Source organism: Cygnus atratus, unplaced genomic scaffold (assembly GCF_013377495.2).
Source record: "Cygnus atratus isolate AKBS03 ecotype Queensland, Australia unplaced genomic scaffold, CAtr_DNAZoo_HiC_assembly HiC_scaffold_34, whole genome shotgun sequence".
NCBI lineage: Eukaryota > Metazoa > Chordata > Aves > Anseriformes > Anatidae > Cygnus > Cygnus atratus.
Window position 1 is genome coordinate 629966 of NW_026109932.1, and position 21535 is coordinate 651500.

General features: G+C 51.6%; 1 pseudogene; it reads left to right on the plus strand.

Annotated features, from left to right (window-relative positions):
• Positions 1-1175: 1175 nt before the first annotated feature.
• LOC126913709 (olfactory receptor 14C36-like) lies at positions 1176-21328 on the plus strand (annotated as a pseudogene).
• The last annotated feature ends 207 nt before the right edge of the window (positions 21329-21535 follow it).

Here is a 21535-nt window from a genome sequence, read left to right on the forward strand (position 1 = left end):
GCAGCAACCCCCTGCTCTCCTCTGCCACCCAGAAAATCTTCTGCCCTCAAGGCCAGGGGGTTTCAGAACTAGTGGCATACCAACTGCAGGGAGGAGAAATGCCCCAGTGCCATCTGTCTGTCCCTGTCCTGCCTCCCTTGGCTGGAGCACTGGGGCATTTCACCATGTTTCCCCATCTGTCCTTGCCATCTTTGTCCTCATTAAACCCTGTGCAGTCTGGGCCCTGCAGTGTGTGGGGCTGGCAATGAGCTGGCCCTCCCTGCAGGACACCCCATCTTCAGGACATCTCTCTCTTTCCCTGGGTTGTCCTGCTGGGCTGCAGGCTGCCGTCCACAAGGGCACAGCTCTCCCAAGGCAGCTTTGCTATCTAGGAGCCCGATGCAGAAGACAGCTCACTGCTAAGGTGATGAAAATGCTGCTGGATGGTGTCTGTGGGCATCTGCAATGAGCCCTCTATGTCTTTGGCTGGGAGAGGAGAGCTGAGGTCCTCCTCAGGTACACCGATATGGGGCGGGGAGTTGTCGATTCGCACTTTCAGACTGGATTCCTCTTCTCTCAGCAGTGTCCAGGTTCTTCTCAGGAGAACATCTGGGTGTAATTATCCTCCCATCCTCAAAGAGCTGCCAGCACAGGGCACCTGAGCCTGGGGCCTGAGCCTGGCTGTCCACCCTCGGCACTAAGAGACAGTCCCTTTGCCTCTCAGGACCCACACGATTTCACTTTGATCACAGCAGACAGATTTATTTATTTATTTATTATTTATTTATTTATTTTTCCATAAAAGGACTCCTCATGTGTGGTGGGGGCCACTAGAATAAGTTCAACAAAACAAAATTCTCACAGCTCTGCTCTGCAGCCAGGTTAACCAGGAGCAACAATGTTGAAACAATCTTCATTATAACAAGTGGATTAACCGAGGATCCCCCTGTGTTGCTGTTTATCAGTTGCTGTAGGGCAGGACTTGCTCTTCTGGAATCAAGAGCAGAATCCTTGCTGTACTGTCAGTCTCAGCTTTATACAAACCAGAGCTCAAGGAAAAGGGAGCTGCACAAAGGTTTTCCTGAAAGGACACAGGTGTTGTGGTGGGTTTCTGTGAGAAATGGAGTAGGTTCGCTCAGAGAAATCTACCCTGTATTTCTCCACTTTGGACAGGCCTTTGTTCCCAGAAGAAGCAAATGTCCAACAGCACCTTCCCCACTGAGTTCCTCCTCCTGTCATTCGCAGACACTCGCGAGCTGCAGCTCCTGCACTTCGGGCTCTTCCTGGGCATCTACCTGGCTGCCCTCCTGGGCAACGGCCTCATCCTCACAGCCGTAGCCTGCGACCACCGCCTCCACACCCCCATGTACTTCTTCCTCCTCAACCTCGCCCTCCTCGACCTGGGCTCCATCTCAACCATTGTCCCCAAAGCCATGGCCATTGCTTTGTGGGACACAAGGACCATCTCCTACTCAGGATGTGCTGCCCAGGTCTTTTTTCTCTTCTTGCTTGGAGCAGAATATTCCCTTCTCACTGTCATGGCTTATGACCGCTATGTTGCTGTCTGCAAGCCCCTGCACTACGGGACCTTTCTGAGCAGTAGAGCTTGTATGAAAATAGCAGCAGCTGCCTGGGGCGGTAGTTTTTTTCTATTCCATGCTGCACACTGCCAATACATTTTCCATACCACTGTGCCAAGGCAATGCCCTGGACCAGTTCTTCTGTGAAATCCCCCAGATTCTCAGGCTCTCCTGCTCAGATGCCTACCTCAGGGAACTTTGGGTAATTGCAGTTAGTCTTTGTTTAGCTTTTGGGTGTTTTGTTTTCATTGTACTGTCCTATGTGCAGACCTTCAGGGCTGTGCTGAAGATGACCTCTGAGCAGGGCCGGCACAAAGCCTTTTCCACGTGCCTCCCTCACCTGGCCGTGGTCTCCCTGTTCATCATCACTGGTACAGTTGCCTACCTGAGGCCCCCCTCCATCTCCTCCTCATCCCTGGATCTGGTGGTGGCAGTTCTGTATTCAGTGGTGCCTCCAGCACTGAACCCCCTCATCTACAGCATGAGGAACCAGGAGCTGAAGGATTCCCTGAAGAAACTGATTCTGTTGGCAGTACTTCAGCAGGACTAAGCCACCCATATTTATTCACTTTGTTGTTGTTGTTGTTGGTTGGTTGGTTGTTTTCTCAGGCAACTCTTGTGCTTTGGACGTTTTTCTCTGACTACCCTGTTTGAACATGAATGTCTGGATTTGTCTCACTCCTCCAGAGGTACAAATCCAGTCCCTCTGTCCCAGAAGCCATCTTTAAATGTACTTATGTCAGAGCTGTACTCCTTTTTCACCTCTCTGTAGTAAAAGGGGATGTCTTCAGTGCTGTGTCTGAAGTTTGAGATCTTTTTCCTTCTTCTGGAGTCATGAATACTCTCAAGAAATTGCATCCTAAAAGGGCCTGCTGTTAAGCTTGTGTTCTCCATATGCAGATGAGATCATCGGGTGATTTGCTAGGGAATGTGGGCTGGACTCAGCCCTCACTTGTGGGTGCCCAGAGCCACTGGAGATGGGAATGGTCAGGGCATATCTGCTTGGGACTGTCCAGCATGTGACAGGGCTCGTGTCAGATGCTGATGTCCCACTGCCCCCTGCCCAGGAGAGCACAGGGATTATTCACAGACAGCCTGTTTCTAGGGGTGGGCAGCAAATGCAGCTTCAGAATGCCACATGGAGTCACCCAAAGGGCTAAGTGGAAAACTACCTGGGCTAATTAGGGCTCTGTAGTCCCATAAGAGGCAGCAAAGACACAGAGGCTGCAGGGAAGGGAGCCTGAGGAATGACTCATGTCCCCTTCAATGAAGAACCATAGCCGGGATCTAAGGACACACCTGAACACGGCCTGAGCCACTTGAAATTCCCTGTGATTGCCCTGAACTCCTACAACAGCCACAGGTCCCTGTGGAGGGGGGTACATATGTACAATGCCCCCATCTGTCTGGGTTTGCTTCCCACCCCAACCCCCAGCCACCACAACCCACTCACTCCGCACAACACCACCAGCAGCAGGGCCCTGTGGGGAGTTCAGGGAGGGGGCCACGAACAGCCAGCCAGGCCAGCACAGATTCACTTACATGGGGAACAGCTCTCTGGGGAGCACAGATGCCCCTGGAGAAGAGCAGGGCACTCTGGGTGTGGTGCAGGAATAGATGAGAAAGAAAGGCCTGCTTCTGGCTGCACCAGCTCAGGGCAGGCTGCTCTGTGTGAGGAGCCCAGGGCCTGGACCCTTGTGTTGTCCTGCAGAGTTCCTGGCACAAAGGGGCTGCAGGCGGTCAGGAATTGGGATATGCTGGGCAGGAGAACAGGGGCATGGGAGAAATTCTCAACTTGCATGGAGGATGACACGAACAAGAGAAACCTCTTCTTAAGAAGAAAGCAAGTCTGCCCTCACAACCTCCTTCACACAACCGTGCTGTTCCTCTGAGTGCTGGGTGGTGGTAAGTTTTCCAATGGGATCAAAGAAGATAAAACAAAGTGACAGCAAACAGGTTCAGCAGGTCCTCAGCACCCCAGCACAGATCCACAGTCCCATAACCTCCAGCAGCTGGCAGAGGGAAACAAAACCCATCTGAACTTTCCTTGCTTCTTAGACAATTTCCAGCAGCTCCAGCAAGAAGTCAGTGCTGATGAGAGGTCTGCGACTCAAAAGTGCTTTAGCCTGGCCCAGGAGAGCAGCTTCTGTGCAGCAGGAGGAGGTGACATGCTTTGACCCACTGAAAATGCTGCCACGAGGTGGTACCCAGGAGGAAATGGGCCAAGAAGGGCAGGAGCAGGAGGGAATGTGATCACACAGGCACATCCCCATCCTGCTGGTTGCTGTGCTGGGCATAGACTCAGCAAGAGAAGCAGGCTACTGGGCTCTGCCCCGACAGCTGCCCTCCCTCCCCACCATGGGGTGGGCATGGAGGTCACCTGGGAGCAGCCTCAGGGCCTAGGATCTGATCCAACACGGGGAGAACACGGCCTATGATGTGCTCACACTCCATGTTGCACCCTGCCCCCAGCGTGTTTGCACTCCCCAGTGCGAACACCCTCAGTGTGCACACTGACCCCATGAGGTGCACACACCGTAGGTATGAGTCCAGGCTCAACAAGAGGCTCTGCTCCATGGGCTCCAGGACTCAAACTAGCATGGTGTCCCACAGAAAAATTCTCAGTAAAGCTGTTGGTCATTACAGAATCACCCAATAGTGAGGACTGGAAGAGTCCAGTCCAAGCCCTTCCCCTTCAAGCATCGTTAGCTGGAGCAGGATTTCCAGGACTGCATCTACACCTTTTGAGTATCTCCAAGGAAAGAGACTCCGAAACCTCTGTGGGCAGCCAGTTTCAGTGGTCATCCACCCATAGTACCACAGAATCACAGAATGGCTGAGGTTGGAAGGGACCTCTGGAGATTATCTAGTCCAGCCCCCCTGCTGAGCACGATCACCTAGAGCACATTGTGCAGGATGGCATCCAGGTGGGTTTTGAATGTCTCCAGAGAAGGAGACTCCACAACCTCTCTGGGCAACCTGTCCCAGGGTTCTGTCACCCTCACAGTAAAGTGCCCCCCTCATAGTGAGTCAGAACCTCCTGTGCTTCAGTTTGTGCCCATCGCCTCCCATCCTCTCACTAGGCAAAACTGAAAAGAGACCAGATCCATCCTCTCAACACCCTCCCCTTAGATATTTATATACATTAATGAGGTCTCCCCTCAGTCTTCTCTTTTCCAGGATAAACAGGCCCAGTTCTCTTAGCCTGTCCTCATACAAAAGGTGCTCCAGTCCCCTCATCATCTTTGTAGCCCTCCTCTGACCTTGCTCCAGTAGTTCCATGTCCCTATTCTACTGGGGAGCCCAGAACTGGACACAATACACCACGTGTGGCCTCACCAGGGCCACACCTCCCTCGACCTGCTTGCAACACTCTTCCGAGTGCAGGCCAAGATACCGTTGGCCTTCTTGGCCACAAGAGCACACTGTTGACTCATGGTCAGCCTGCTGTCCACCAGGGCTCCCAGGTCCCTCTACAGAGCTGCACTCCAGCAGGTCAGCCCCCAGCCTGTACTGGTGCTTGGGGTTATTCCTCCCTAGGTGCAGGACCCTGCACTTGCCTGTGTTGAACCTCATGAGGTTCCTCTCAGCCCAACCCTCCAGCCTGTCCAGGTCCCTCTGAATGGCAGCACAGCCCTGTGGGGTATCAGCCACTCCTCCGAGCTTTGTGTCATCAACAAACTTGCTGAAAGGAAAGGAAAGAAGGAGAGAAGGTGAATCAAATGCCCTATTTTGAATAGCCAAGTGTGCACTAATCCCAGCTTATATGGGCTACAGCAATGTCTTCAGGAAGACTCTGCAACACCCAGACACACTCATTTTCCTTTTCCTCCACAGTATATTATTTGTGACTTCCTGATGCCAGCAGGAATGACCATGATCTCCTCTAACATCCCGCACCTTTCATTCAATTGTTCAGACTTCCCTTTCTAGCCAAAGGAGCGAAACCCGTTGTCTCAACTGAGATCCTTGGCCTAATCTGCTTCTGCACCACCTCCTGCTCCAGAAAGGTACCGTAGGTCTCAGGTCAGATTCCCCAGCCACACTGGAGGGCTTCAGCTGTCCCAGGAGGGCAGTGCCTCTCTCTGGGTGCACAACTGAATCAACTCATGCATGAAGATGCTAGGCAAATCTTTAAATGAATGGAAAAACACATCCCTGTGACTGAAGTGTAAGAAGTCTTCATTTTCAGAATTTTGAAGGTTGTCTACAAACTCTCAGGATTTCTTTTCATAGGTCTTGGAAACATGCCAGCAATGTGATGAACCTTACCTTCTATGCAAATATAAATTTATACACACATTTCCAAAAAAGGATGTCCTGATGGCACTTTCAGTGCAGAGCCCTGCTGGAGCAAGGCAGTGGGTGTCCCTGTCTCAGTCGAAGAATATGTAAGGCAAAGAGAGAAGAAGACTTGACGTGCAGCCAGAGGAGCACAACTGGAGCTGGGACATAGAAAGCCTCAGCTCTTCTGAGACAGTGGGGCCTATCTTGTTGGAGGCTGAAGGGAGCAGAGAAATCCACATGTCCTTCCAGACACGATTCTTCTTTCCAGCATGGGAGGTGCACAGGGGCTTCTTGTGGTAGCCAAGGGCAGCAAGTGTTCATGACTCCTCCCAGCACTGTTGGACTTCCACTGCAGGAGAAGCATTTCTTCTGCCTCTGCCCTAGCTGGAACGGCAGGAGAGGACAGCCCAGTGGACACAGCTGTTTGTGCTGGTGCTGCTAAGGACAAGAGATACGCATCCCAGTCTATCTTAGGAGCCCCACACTGAAATGTATGTGCAGGCGGTCCATGTCCAAGCATGATACGTGAACTCCTCATCCTGGTGGTGATGTTCAAGGAAGACGAGCACTCTTTTTTCACCACCCTGCAAGGCAGTGCACAGCAGCAGTCCCAGTCCATGTCTTTTCTACCTCCTGCAGCCACTGCCAATGGAGGACAGTAACCCTGAAGGCCTATGTCATACTCTTCTGATCCATGCAGAGGTTTCAGATACCCAGAAGTATCAGAAACAGACCCAGAAACCAATATCCAGGTTAACCCATCTATTTTTATTCATAGACTCTCATCCACATGGTATTTCTCCTCCAGATGCACTTCAGCCTTCCCACACCGTTTTGCCAAGGACCACCCATTGGGCTGCATCAGCTTAGTACTTTGGAAACTTGTTTGTACATGTTGCACCTGGGCCATGTCCATGGTGAGGATGGAGAGAAGTTCCTTTCTTCTTCTTGCCTGCCACATGGTTGTCCCATCCGAAGGAAATCTCAGCTGGTGAGCTACAGGCCTCAGAAACATTTTGTCTCTCCACAAACCTCCAGAGAATTATCCTCATCAACCAAAGAGTTCATGCAGCAAAGATCTGCATAGGTTGTGTTTGCTGGAACTTGGGAAGCAGACAGTCCCAAAATTGTGTTCTCTGGTGGGCTGAAGCAGCCCTGTGTTTTAATTTTCTGTGTTGAGCAATGATGCTGCCAGCTGGTACTGAGCAAACCAGGTTCTTTGTAAGGAAGTCTCTGAGACATGGGGTACAGAAAAGATTAAAAGCTTTATTCAATCACCTCTGGAATTTTTGTTTCAGTTAATTGCTTTGATTAAGGTACTCATTCATGATGCCAATTTATTCTTTGAATGTGAGAATATTATTTGATAGGTTACACCAAAGGTGTATGATAGTCTTCAATATACTACCAATATATAGAAATATATGAAAAATGAAATGTTATATTCTTTAGAGGCTTTGACACGATAGCATGCATTATATATAGAAGTACAAACTTATATGTTTCATAAATGTAAAGTTTTTTTCTTGTTTTTTTTTTTTTTTTTGATACTCCTCAACACACTAGTTTTGTCTACCTGGACGTCTGTAAGGCCTTTGATATGGTCCCCTGCAACATTCCTGCCACTGAACTGGAGGAATATGGGTTTGATGGATTGACTGTTAGATGGACAAAAGAATTGTCCAGATGGCCATGTCCAACGAACTGTAGCCAGTGGCTTACGGTCCAAGTGGAAATCAGTAAGGAGTGGGATCCCTCAGGGGTCTGTGCTGGGACCTACGCTATTAATATCTGCATTAATAAAATGGAGAGTAAGTGTAAGTACACCCTAAGCTAGTTTGCTGAAGACATCAAGCTGAGTGGTGCAGTTGGTATGCCAGTGGGAGGGGATGCCATCCAGAGGCACCTGGATAGACTTGTGAGGTGGGCCCATGTCAACCTCCTGAAGTTCAACAAGGAGAAGTGCAAGGTGCTGAACCTGGGTCAGGGAAATAGTAACTATCCTTATGGATTGGGGGATGAATGGATTGAGAGCAGCATTGCTGAGAAGGACATGGGAGTAGTGGTTTTTGAAGACTTGGATATGAGCTGGCAGGGTGCGCTTGCATCCCAGAAAGTCAAATGCATCCTGGGCTGCATGAAAAGAAGAGGGAACAGCAGGTCAAGGCAGGTGATCCCCCATCTACAGGAGAGATCCCCTCTCTCTTGTGAGACCGTACATGCAGTACTGCATCCAGTTCTGGGGCCCCCAGCACAAGAAAGGCATAGACCTGTTAGAGTGGCTACAGTGGAGGGCAATGATCAGAGGGAAGAAATAGCTCTCCTAAAAAGAAAGTCTGGAAGTGTTCCAGTGGTTCAGCCTGGAGAAGAGAAGGCTCCAGAGAGACTTTATTGATTCCTTTCAGTATTTCAAGGGAGCTTATGAGAAAGACAAACTCTTTTTTTTTTTTTTTTTTTTTTCCTTTTTTTATCAGGGCCTGTAGTAACAGGACAAGGGGTCATGATTTTGAACTGAAAGGGTGTAGATATAGGTTACATATGAGGAAGGAAGCTCTTAAGATGAGAGTAGTGCGGCACTGGAACAGGTTTTCCAGAGAAGTTGTGGATGCCCCATCACTAGAAGTGTTGAAATTCTGGATGTAAGGAACTTTCAGCACGTTCATTTAGTGAGTGATGCTGCTGGCCATGGCAGAGGGATTAGACTAGATTATCCAAGAGAACTTTTCCAGCATAAATCATTCCTAGATTATATCATTCTTTGATTCTAAGATTCTATGACTCTATCATGCTATGATCTAGTTGTTGCTTTAAGCCTCAGGGAGTTCATAGCTTTTACTTCCGTTATATATTCTAATGCTGTCTTTAGGCAACTCCTGAACTATGCTTTTACATAATCTGCCATGTCTACTGACTGAAAAAAATGTTGATCAGACCATCCCTTGTGGGAGGTGAGCCTCATTAGATGTAATCTAGAGCTAGCATACAATTGAGCAATGCATTTTATACATTATTAAGCTTTTTATACTTTGTTTTAGTTTGCTGGCAAGTAAGAATCATCCTTCTCTACCTGTGTGCAGCCTGGTCTCTAAGGAAAGCAGGAGGGAGTTGGGACAAAGGAGCTACAGGGTGCAACTGCAGACTTCAGTGGAGAAGTCTGATGTCAGGAGAAGTGATGCAAGTCCTAGGGGACCAATGAGAGAAATGGTGTGAGGTGGGGAGGTGAGGAGCAAGGTTGTCCTACAGGGTCAAACTTCTCCTACTTGTCCAGACCTCCTTAAGAGACTCTTAGGGCTTTCTGTGTCTTAATAGGCCCCAAGGTGTAGTTGCAGACAAGTTTATCATCTTCAGCTCCTGAGAGGAGACTGATGAGATCTCTCAGAAAGCCAAAGTTAGAAGCCAAAAACCCCACAGTCCTTCAGAGCACTGAATGGTCGTGCTGAGGGACATTTCTGACAAAGCCCCATGGACTCCTTAGAGCAGGTAACTGGAGGCCGTGATTACAGGTAGGCCAAGGCCCTGTGCAGGTGGCTCTGAGGTTGAAAAAAATCCTGTGTTTGTTTCATCAAGCAGAAAGGCCAAGCCCTTCTGCCAGCCCTGGGAAGAGAGCTCTTGTCCCTCACGTGGGGGCTCCAGGTACTTTCTTGGGCAGTGGGATGTGAGGTATGCAGTGCGAAGTGAAACACATTGGTGTGATACCTCCTGGCCTCTGCCAGGAGGTGCAAAGAGGAGATGAGGCCCCTGCTGTATCATCCTATTACAAAACAACATCTCCTCCTAGACACTGGTGGCAGAGACCTGCCATAGCCAAAGGGGACAAGACCTTGGCTTTCTTGGCTATGTTTCACCTTGCCAGTGCCCTTGTCCATCTCCACTACTGTCTGTCCTATGCTGTCCCACACCTGTCTCTGTTTCCTTGCAGGCTACAAACATCCATCTTGCTTTTCCACCTGGCACTCACACAGGAATTTCTGTGCCTTCGTTGATGTCTCTACCCTCTCCAGCTGTGCTTTGAAACACAAACCCATGGACTGATAACAGATTCCCTCCAGGTGACCTCTCACACTATAGCACATCCCTTCCAATCACTTATCTTCCCTCTCTTGCCAACCCTCCACCACCCAAGCTTCCTTTTGAGGCAGGTTTCCTCTCACATGCTGTTTCCCATGAGCAAGGAAAGTTCCAACATTTCAGAAACCATCCTTCACACAGGCATCCACACCCATCAGCCTTCCTGGGGCCTGTCAGCTGACCGGATAAAAGGAACTTCACCACGATCTTCCAGGCCATGTGTCCTTCCTGCTGGCCTTTCAGCTCCTCAGAAAGAAACAACCAAGCCACATGCCTGCTGTTCCCCAGTCATGTACTCAGGCATAAGAGACTTGACAACCCACAGCCAAGTCTGCTCCTGCATGGGCCTTTCAGGTGTTTGGGCAGAGGATATCACACAAGCACCATGCCAGACAGGTGCCTTCTGCTGGCCTGTGAGAGATGCTGGGAGATGTGAGCCTAAAGCCCATCTGGCAGCCAGGAGGCAAGGGTTGGCCTGGCAGCTACCTCAGAAAGATGGGACCTCCCAGTGCCTTGCCCAGCCATGCTCCTGCTGCTGGCCTATCAGCTCCAGAGGCAGAAGTGACCTCACAGTCCCCGCCAAAGCCAATTGCTTCCTACTGGATTGGGAGTTTCTAAGGCACAATTGACACCCTATAAGAACATCCAAACCTAGCACCCTCCTTAGGGCCCAACACCTAACAAGATAAAAGCAAGGTCGTTGCCATCCTCCAAGGCCATTTATCTCCTGATGGCCTTTCAGCTTCTCTGATGGACAGGAGACTCCTATGTACTAGCTCTGTTATTTACTAGAGAAGGAATGACCTTGAAATAAAGATTTACGCTAGTTGCATGTGAGTGGCTCCTCAGTTCCTTATGACAGCTGAAATGACACCCTCATAGACCAGCTATGGGCCTGAAGGCGGCCTATCAGGCCCTCAGGCAGAAGTGCCCCGACACCCACCTGCACAGCCTTGGGGCTCCTGTTGCCTCCTGAGGTCCTGAGGCACAGCTGACCTCAGCAGAGCATCCCCACCCATCTCCTCCTTGAGTCCTGTGACCTGACCAGATCCATGTCACCTCACCTGCCTCCTCCAAGACCAAGTGATTGCTACAGGACCTCTCAGGCCCTTCCCAGCCTCATGAGGCCAAACCACTTCAGTTTTGTGATGATAGAGCTGGAATGAGGGATTTGAGGATTAGGAGTTCAGGTTAGGGTTTAGGGATTAGTTCTTTCAGTCCAGGTTCAGGGATTGGGCAGAGGCTAATTGGGAGGCTTTGGTGTTCTGCTTTGAGTGCACAGTCAGTGTGTAAGGTATGGGCTAGATTTTTTGGTTAGGGTTTTATTATGTGCTTTTATTATGGAACGGGGGTTTGGTGTTAAAAGCTGGTAATTTAATGCTAGGGAATAAGGCCTAGGAAAGGCCTAGAAATCGCCTTGCCGAGGCGATCGGCTCCAGGGCAGATGCGTTCTGCAGCGGAGCGGGGGATCGGGACAGGCAGGGCTTTTTTTTCCGGCATCGAGGCCACTCGGGGGAGCCGCCAGGACCCGGCAGCCCTCGCGAGGGAGGCTGACAAGGTGTAGGCAGAGCCAGCAGTGCCCCCTCCCCTGCCGTTCAAAAGCAGCCCCTAGGGAGCACGGGCGACCAGGAGCACAGCGAACAGGGCGGGCAAACAGGGTGTGGCGCGTCAGAAGGGCGGGGCGCGGCAGTTTGCGCAGGCAGGGCGAGCAGGGACGGAAGAGAGGGCAGAACGTTCCCCCCCCCACCCATATGAACAACTCCTCTAACGGCTGTTGACTGCTAACTAGGCTGCAATGGTCTACACCAGGCAGAGTGCTCTCTCTAGAAAGTCTGTAACCACCCAGACTGACTGCCTGCTCAAAAATGCAGCAGTTCAGGTCTCTGGATGCAGGGAGTGTCTGAGCCTGTTGCTGCCATCTGAGGGAGGCAGAGGCTCCGTGTGTATGAGGTGCGAGCAGGTGGATGACCTGGTCCGCCTGGTGTCAGAGCTCAGGGAGGAGGTGGAGAGGTTGAGGGCTATCAGGGAGTGTGAGTGGGAGATAGACTGGTGGAGCAACTCCCTGCAGGGCTTGAAGGAGAGCTACTGGGGTGAGACAACCCAAATGGGGGTGGACCCCCTTCCCTGTCGGGCAGAGGGAGGGGACCTAGGAGTTAAGGAGGAATGGAGACAGGTCTCTGCTCGACCTCGCAAGGCGACGCCCCTCCCTACCGCCCCCACCTTCCCAGGTGTGCGTACACAGCAGGTTTCAGGCCCTAGAGCTTGAGAGACTGGTGGGTAAAGATGAGGTAGAAAGTCTACCCAGGAGGATACCTAGGGCGAGGAGGTCGACTCCACGCCTCAAGACTACCTCCACCAAGAAGGATAGAAGGGTAATCGTTGTAGGCGACTCCCTTCTCAGGGGGACAGAGGGCCCTATTTGTCGACCTGACCCTACCCATAGAGAAGTCTGCTGCCTCCATGGGGCCAGGGTCAGGGATGTTGCCAGAAAGCTTCCCAACCTGGTTCGCCCCTCTGACTACTATCCACTTTTGATAGTCCCGGCTGGCAGTGATAATATTGAAGAGAGAAGTCTGAAGGCTATCAAATGGGACTTTAGGGGACTGGGACGGTTAGTGGATGGAGCGGGAGTACAGGTGGTGTTTTCGTCCATCCCTGTAGTAGCAGGGAGATTAGCAGGTACCGAGAGGACACGGAAAGCCCACCTGATTAACACATGGCTCAGAGGCTGGTGCCAACACAGAAATTTTGTTTTTTTTGACCATGGGGCGTTTTACTCGGCACCCGGCCTGATGGCCGCAGACGGGTCCCTATCTCTAAGGGGAAAACGGATCCTAGCCCAGGAGCTGGCAGGGCTCATTGAGAGGGCTTTAAACTAGGTAAGAAGGGGGATGGGGCTGGAATAAGGCTTGTTGGAGCTGTGCCAGGGGGAACAATGGCAAGGCCGCAGGAGAAGGCAATGGCCCAACTGAAGTGCATCTACACTAATGCACACAACATGGGTAACAAACAAGAGGAACTGGAAGCCATCGTGCAGCAGTCAGGCTATGACTTGGTTGCCATCATGGAAACATAGTGGGACCACTCTCATGACTGGAGTGCTGCAATGTCTGGCTATAGGCTCTTCAGAAGGGACAGGCAGCACAGAAGGGGTGGTGGTGTGGCTCTCTATATTAGAGAGTGTTTTGATGTTGTGGAATTTGAGTCTGGGACTGATAAGGTTGAGTCTCTTTGGGTTAGGATCAGAGGGAAGGCCAACAAGGCAAGCATCCTGGTGGGGGGGTCTGTTATAGACCACCGAACCAGGATGAGGAGATAGATGAGGAGTTCTACAGGCAGCTGGCAGAAGTTGCAAAATCGTCAGCGCTTGTTCTCGTGGGGGACTTCAACTTCCCAGACATATCCTGGAAGCACAACACAGCCCAGAGAAAGCAGTCTAGGAGGTTTCTGGAGGGCATGGAAGATAGCTTCCTGACGCAGCTGATTAGAGAGCCTACCAGGGGAGTTGCCTCGCTAGACCTTCTGTTCACAAACAGTGATGCACTGGTGGGAGACGTGGTGGTCGGGAGCTGTCTTGGGCAGAGTGACCGTGAAATAGTAGAATTCCCTATTCTTGGCGAAGCCAGGAAGGGGACCAGTAAAACCGCTGTCTTGGACTTCCAGAGGGCTGACTTTGAGCTGTTCAGGACACTGGTTGGCAGAGTCCCTTGGGAGGCAGTTCTGAAGGGCAGAGGAGTCCAGGAAGACTGGGCACTCTTCAAGAAGGAAATCTTAATGGCTCAGGAGTGGTCTGTACCCACGTGCCCAAAGACGAGCCAGCACGGAAGAAGACCGGCCTGGCTGAACAGAGAGTTGTGGTTCGAGCTTAGGAGAAAAAGGCGGGTTTATAATCTTTGGAAAAGAGGGCGGGCTACTCATGAGGACTATAAGGATGTTGCGAGGCTGTGCAGGGATAAAATTAGAAAGGCCAAAGCTCGTCTGGAGCTCAATCTGGCTACTGCCGTTAAAGATAACAAAAAAATGTTTTTACAAATATATCAGCGCGAAACGGAGGACTAAGGAGAATCTCCATCCTTTACTGGATGCGGGGGAAAACTTAGTTACAAAAGATGAGGAAAAGGCTGAGGTGCTTAATGCCTTCTTTGCCTCAGTCTTTAGCGGCAAGACCAGTTGTTCTCTGGATACCCAGTACCCCGCGCTGGTGGAAGGGGATGGGGAGCAGGATGTGGCCCTCACTATCCACGAGGAAATGATTGGCAACCTGCTACAGCACTTGGATGTACGCAAGTCGATGGGGCCAGATGGGATCCACCTGAGGGTACTGAGCGAACTGGCGGAGGAGCTGGCCAAGCCGCTTTCCATCATTTATCAGCAGTCCTCTCTATCAGAGGAAGTCCTAGTCGACTGGTGGCTAGCAAATGTGACGCCCATCTACAAGAAGGGTTGGAGGGTAGACCCGGGGAACTATAGGCCTGTTAGTTTGACCTCAGTGCCAGGGAAGCTCATGGAGCAGATTATCTTGAATGTCAGTCACGCGGCACTTGAAGGGCAAGCAGGCGATCAGGCCCAGTCAGCATGGGTTTATGAGAGGTAGGTCCTGCTTGACGAACCTGATCTCCTTCTATGACAAAGTGACATGCTTAGTGGATGAGGGAAAGGCTTTGGATGTGATCTACCTTGACTTCAGTAAGGCTTTTGACACTGTTTCCCACAACATTCTCCTTGAGAAACTGGCTGCTCGTGGCTTGGACTGGCATATGCTTCATTGGGTTAAAAACTGGCTGGATGGCTGGGCCCAAAGAGTTGTGGTGAATGGAGTCAAATCCAGTTGGAGGCCAGTTACTAGTGGAGTCCCCCAGGGCTCAGTGCCTGGGCCGGTCCTCTTTAATATCTTTATCGATGACCTGGATGAGGGGATTGAGTGCACCCTCAGTAAGTTTGCAGATGACATCAAGTTAGGTGCGTGTGTCGATCTGCTCGAGGGAAGGAAGGCTCTGCAGGAGGATCTGGATAGCTGGACCGATGGGCTGAGGTCAACTGCATGAAGTTCAACAAGGCCAAGTGCCGGGTCCTGCACCTGGGGCGCAACAACCCCAAGCAGCGCTACAGGCTGGGAGATGAGTGGTTGGAAAGCTGCCTGGCAGAGAAGGACCTGGGAATGCTGGTTGATAGGCAGCTGAATATGAGCCAGCAGTGTGCTCAGGTGGCCAAGAAGGCCAACAGCATCCTGGCTTGTATAAGAAGCAGCATGGCCAGCAGGTCTAGGGAGGTGATTGTCCCCCTGTACTCGGCTCTGGTGAGGCCGCACCTCGAGTACTGTGTTCAGTTTTGGGCCCCTCGCTACAAGAAGGACATCGAGGTGCTCGAGAGAGTCCAGAGAAGGGCGACGAGGCTGGTGAGGGGTCTGGAGAACAAGTCTTACGAGGAGCGGCTGAGGGAGCTGGGTTGTTCAGCCTGGGGAAGAGGAGGCTCAGGGGAAACCTCATCGCTCTCTATAGGTACCTTAAAGGAGGCTGTAGAGAGGTGGGGGTTGGTCTATTCTCCCACGTGCCTGGTGGCAGGATGAGGGGGAATGGGCTAAAGTTGCACCAGGGGAGGTTTATGTTGGATATTAGGAAGAACTTCTTTACTGAAAGGGTTGTTAGGCATTGGAATGGACTGCCCAGGGAAGTGGTAGAGTCACCATCCCTGGAGGTCTTTAAAAGACGTTTAGATGCAGTCCTTAGTGATATGGTTTAGTGGAGGACTTGTTAGTGCTAGGACATAGGTTGGACTAGATGATCTTGGAGGTCTTTTCCAACCTAGACAATTCTGTGATTCTGTGATTCTGTAATGGCTACAGTTATATTATATTGGACATGCAATAATAAAATCTCTGTTTATGGCCCAGAGGAATTTGGCACTTCAAATGGCACTCAGATGTCACTCTGGCATCTCCAATGTCACCTGGTGTCCGCATCTGAACAGCTCCCTCCTGGCCTCTGTCTCCATTCAGTGTGCTGGGAGCTGAGACAAGGAGCTTACATGGGGCTGCCTGGTTTGTGCCCACCTGAACCAAGGCAAGAGGAATTCTAACTCCTGTGGGCTTCTGTGAGGCATGGGAGAGGCAGCTAAGCCCCCTTCTAGCCTCTGGACTGCAAATAAAGTATGAGATGTCTGGTTTGACTCAGCTGAGACCCTTCCCTCTGCAGGGGGAGGGAGATCCTTGGGTGGGTGTTCTGCCTGAAACCAGGACATGGAAAGGAGATTCTTAGACATCATACCTCTTCTGAAATGAGGAAGGACAGTGGTCCCTCTCCAGTGGAGGGAAGCAATATAAATGATTACATCAGTTTGATTCAAAGCCGATTTCCCTGGAAGGCCCAGGGACTCGTCAAGAGCTCCCTGTGCTGCTGAGCTGGGCCGGTCTCCTGGGCCCAGCGGAGCTCCTGGCAAGCGGGCAGCGCTGCAGAGAGACAGCTCTGCCCACGAGCAGCTCCTCTGCACAGCGCAGCAGGGCTGGGGGCACTGCCTGCAGGGGACAAGGGCAGCTGGGACAAAGGAGGGAGATGTTAAAGGCAGTGTGGAGGGGGGCTGCTGAGAGCTCACTGCGGGAGAAATCTTCCCAGCCCTGAACAGGGTAAGTCTCTGGCTGCAGGGCAATGCAGCTGTTGTTCCTGGTGCCATCTCCAGATTTGCTGGCATATCCTGCAGCCTGTGGTAGCTTTCAGGAGGACTCTGCTTTCTCTACTCTAGAGAAGGATGACAAGTTCCAGAGCAGGGATTACCTGCCAAAGCTGTCAGAGGGACAGGACATGAGGGTTCCTTCTAGAGGGGCCAGATGCAGGCTCTGCAGCCAGGGTGCAGGCAGGGGTGCGCAGGGCTGTGGTGTAGAGCAGGGTCCCTGCTGTGCCGCAGGGGCCGTGTGCCGGGGCAGGGCCTCTGCCGCCTGCCAGGCTCAGCACTCAGCCTGCCCGGGGAGCTTCCCAGGGCACTGCAGGTAGAAGCTCTGGGTGGAAGGAGCCCCCTGCCAGGGCAAGGCAGGGTCCTGTTGGTGCCCAGAGGCTGCTGCCTGGGGCAGGCTGCTCACAGCTCCACAGTACCCCCAGGGAATTTTGTAGGGAGATTCTTGACAGGGAAGACCAAGGCAGGAGCTAGCTGAAGGGAAGGCACTCTCTGGACTCTCAGCTTTCATTCCTGTCATGAGGGACAATCATGGGAATGATAATGATAATGGAGTTGTCAGGTTATTAGAAGGAACTGAAGCTCAAAGAGCATGCCTCTGGACTGTGGGCATCTGAGATCAGGACGCGGTGCACTTTACCACATACTGTAGTGCAGTACTGAATCCTGCTGAGCCCATAGAAGACCTGCCTGATCCCTTAGGCACCCCTAGACAGAAAGAAACAGAGCTCACAGGGAATACACAGTGTCTTGTGGAGAAGGTTTTTGTGAAACACATATGAGGTTTTGCTCAGAGAAGTCTTTCTAATTTGACACTGTCTTTTCCTCCATGTACAGCCTGAGGCAGCAAATGTTCAACAGCAGCTTCCCCAATGAGTTCCTCCTCCTGCCATTCGCAGACACACGCGAGATGCAGCTCCTGCACTTTGGGCTCTTCCTGGGCATCTACCTGGCTGCCCTCCTGGGCAACGGCCTCATCCTCACAGCCGTAGCCTGCGACCACCGCCTCCACACCACCATGTACTTCTTCCTCCTCAACCTTGCCCTCCTCGACCTGGGCACTATTACCACCACTCTCCACAAAGCCATGGCCAACTCCCTGTGGGACACCAGGGCCATTTCCTACTCAGGATGTGCTGCTCAGGTTTTTTTCTTTTTCTTTTTCCTTACAGCAGAATTTTACCTTCTCACCATCATGGCTTATGACCGCTACATTGCCATCTGCAAACCTCTGCACTACGGGACAATAATGGACAGCAGAACTTGTGTCAACATGGCAGCAGCTGCCTGGGGCAGTACTTTTCTCTATGCTGTGCTGCACACTGCCAATACCTTTTCCGTCCCCCTCTGCCAAGGCAATGCCCTGGACCAGTTCTTCTGTGAAATTCCCCAGATCCTCAAGCTCTCCTGCTCTGATGCCTACCTCCAGGAAATTGGGCTTCTTATTATTAGTGTCGCTGTAGCATCTGAGTGTTTTGTTTTCCTTGTGGTGTCCTACGTGCAGATCTTCAGGGCCGTGCTGAAGATCCCCTCACAGCAGAGACAGCAAAAAGCTTTTTCCACACACCTCCCTCACCTAGCCGTGGTGTCCCTGTTTATCAGTACTGGCACATTTTCCTACCTGAAGCCCCCCTCCATGTCCTCCTCCTCTCTGAATCTTTTGCTGGCAGTTCTGTACTCAGTGGTGCCTCCAGCAGTGAACCCCCTCATCTACAGCATGAGGAACCAGGAGCTCAAGGATGCAGTTAGAAAAGTGATGACTGGATGTTTTTCTGAAACAATAAATGGCCTGTTTTCTTCTGCATATCACTCATAATGTAACTCATTACAGGCCTAGATGTTGGTGTTCTGTTTGTATGTGCATTACATTTTTTTCCCCTGCTTTACTTACGATAGTGTTGTCCACAAAGAGATAATATTAAGCATTCATTATGCATTTCAGTATCTACCTGTCCCGTGTGACTCTAAGACCTGGTGTAAACTAGAAGCCAGGCTATCTGTGTCTTCAAATAAAGAGAAAGCACTGACTTGCTTGCCTGAAATCCTTCCTCAGAGACCTGTGGTGGAGCTGCAGGGGGACTTGGCTGTGTGCAGAGGTTGAAGGGGAGAAGAGTCCTGGCACAGCAGCACTGCCAGGGAGCCCCAGGGCTTGGTCTGTCCCGATCTGCTTTCCTTCACCACCCATGCTCTCCTTCAGAGCCCTTGTGTTGCTGTGAGGACTGCATCGCTCTTGTCGCTTGCTCACTGTGCTGCTGTGGGGCAGTCCTGTGTCCACAGGCAGGGACAGGCCAGGGGCACTCCTCTAACACAGCTGGCTCCATACCAGCATCTGCAGCATAAAAGGGGATGTGCTGAGGGCAGTGCCTGAAGGCTCAGCTCTTCTCCCAGACCTGCTGTCATGGATATTGCAAAGGAATGGTCTCGAAGGAGGCTTCTTGATTTCCTTGTCTCTCTTCCATGAGTCTGTGACTCTGAAGAAGGCCAGCTATCTGTGCGCACCCTCCATGGCCAAAAAACCACTTGTGTGGGAGACAGTCAGTGGCAGTGCCCCCCACCAGCTGGCTCTGCCTTCCCAGCCTGACCAGCACGGCCCTGCAGAGTGCCCCCATGGCCCCGCACACCACGGCCCCCTCGCTCTGCAGAGCAGCACCGCTAGCTCAGGGGCTGTGGGCAGCATGGGCAGGGGCTGCAGGAATGGCTGCTCAGGCCAGCCCAGATGTGCTGGCCTGCGGCAAGCCTGTGTGGGACATGGGGTGTCCCGGGAGCAGAGGAGGGCACTGTGTGTGCGCAGTGAGTGCTGTCTGAGGAGCCCCAGGGCCAGCAGTGTTTTGGTGTGCTGTGCTGGGAAGCGGGGCTGGCCTGAGAGCTGTAGGGTTTTTGGGGTGAGAGGGTGGATGCTGTGGATCTCCTGAAGATGACAGCAGCAGTGACACAGACAGAGTATGTGTTTTCCTTGCTCATATGAGATGCTTACGGAGTGGACGTGGTTAGATGAACCCGAGTGAGCCGAATTCCATAAGCCATTCCCTAGGGCTGCCATCAATTCTTTCAGGACAGATGGTTTCTTAAGGTCATTTACTTTTGAGGGTACAGTCCCCTGTGGAACCACTTGAATTGTTTTTTCAGCCTTTACAATAATTTTCTGCAAAGTTCTCAACATTTCTCTAAAATGCGCATTCAGTGCTTGATTCACTTTTTCACACAGAGGTGGCCATTCCCTTCAGGATGCCCTGGAGTTGCTAAAGGCTACATGAAGAAACGTGAGTCTGGACATGTAGGAGACCTTCTGCAGCATGAGCTGGTTGGCAGGCAGAGTACCTGAGGGATTGTGCAGGGCATCCCCTGCACCCCGTGCTCCTGGGGGGGCTGGGAAGAGGCCTCCTGAGCACAACAGCTCCTTGTGGTCCTGCGGATGCTGGCTGTGAGGTCACTTCTGTCCCAGCCCCTGGCTGGCCAAGAGCAGGGAGGCAGAGCCTCTGAGGTCATAAAGGCCATCAGAAAGCTGCCCCCAACAGGGTGACACATCTAGGGAGGCCAGGGTGAAGCTGTGTGAATAATGGTGGGAGATTTGGGAGAGAGAAGAGGGTCTTGGCTAACAGTAAGGAAAGATTTGGAAGAGGTAAGAGGGGTTCAGGTAAGTCTGCTGCTTCTGCAACCCGCACTGGGAAAATCTTCATGTTATGTCCTGGTAATATTTCTAACTAGTAACCTGAAAATCTCGTGCTACCCTTAATGCTCTCTCTCACCCTGAAAGGCATCCATTGCTCTAATCCCCAACCTCATTTCCTACCTTGAAGTCAAACCCCAAACACATTACTTGTTACCATTAGTCACAGAGTCATAGAATCATAAAAACACAGGGTTGGAAAGAACCTACAAGATCATCTAGTCCAACCATCCTCCTATCACCAATACTACCCCCTAAGCTACTAAAACATACCTCGTAGCACCTCGTCCAGGTGCTTCTTGGACACTGCAAGGGACGGTGTTTCCACCACCTCCCTGGGCAGGCCGTTCCAGTGGCCTGACCACTCTTTGAGAGAAAAAGTTTCTTCTGATATCTAATCCAAATCTCCCCAGGCGCAACTTGTGGTCATTTCCTCGAGTCCTATCATTAGTTATGTGAGAGAAGAGGCCGACCCCCTCCTCATGAAAACCTCCCTTCAGGAAGTTGTAGAGTGCAATGAGGTCTCCCCTGACCCTCCTCCTCTCCAGACTAAACAATCCCAGCTCCCTCAGCTGCTGCTCCTTGGAATTGTGCTCCAGACCCCTCACCAGTTTTGTTGACCTTCTCTGGACGTGCTCCAGTGCCTCAATGTCCTTCTCGTAGTGAGGGGCCCAAAACTGAACACAGTACACTAGGTGTGGCCTCACCACAGCTGAGTACAGGGGGATGATCACCTCCCTGCTCCTGCTGGCTACACTATTTCTAATACAGGCCTTCTTGGCCACCTGAGCACACTGCCGGCTCATGTTCAGCTGAGCATTGATCAACACTCCCAGGTACCTTTTCTTTTCACAGTCTTCAGCTACTCTGTCCCAAGCCTATAGAGATGCATGGGGTTGTTGTGGCCAAAGTACCGGACCCGGCGCTTGGCCTTGTTAAACCTCACCCCTTTAGCCTCATGCCAGCAGTTCAGCCTATCCCGATTGCTCTGAAGGGCCACCTTACCCTCAGGCAGATCAACACTACCTCCCAACTTGGTGTCGTCTGCGAACTTACAGAGGGTACACTCAACCCCCTCATCTAGGTCATCGATAAAGATATTAAACAAGATAGGCCCCAGTACCTACCACTTGTACAGGACACCACTTGTAATGGGATGCCAGCTGGACTTAACTCCATTAACCACAACCCGCTGGGCACAACCCTCCAGCCAGTTCTTTACCCAGAGAAGAATATACCTGTCCAGGCCTCAGGCAGCCAGTTTCCCCAGGAAAATACTGTGGGAGACCAT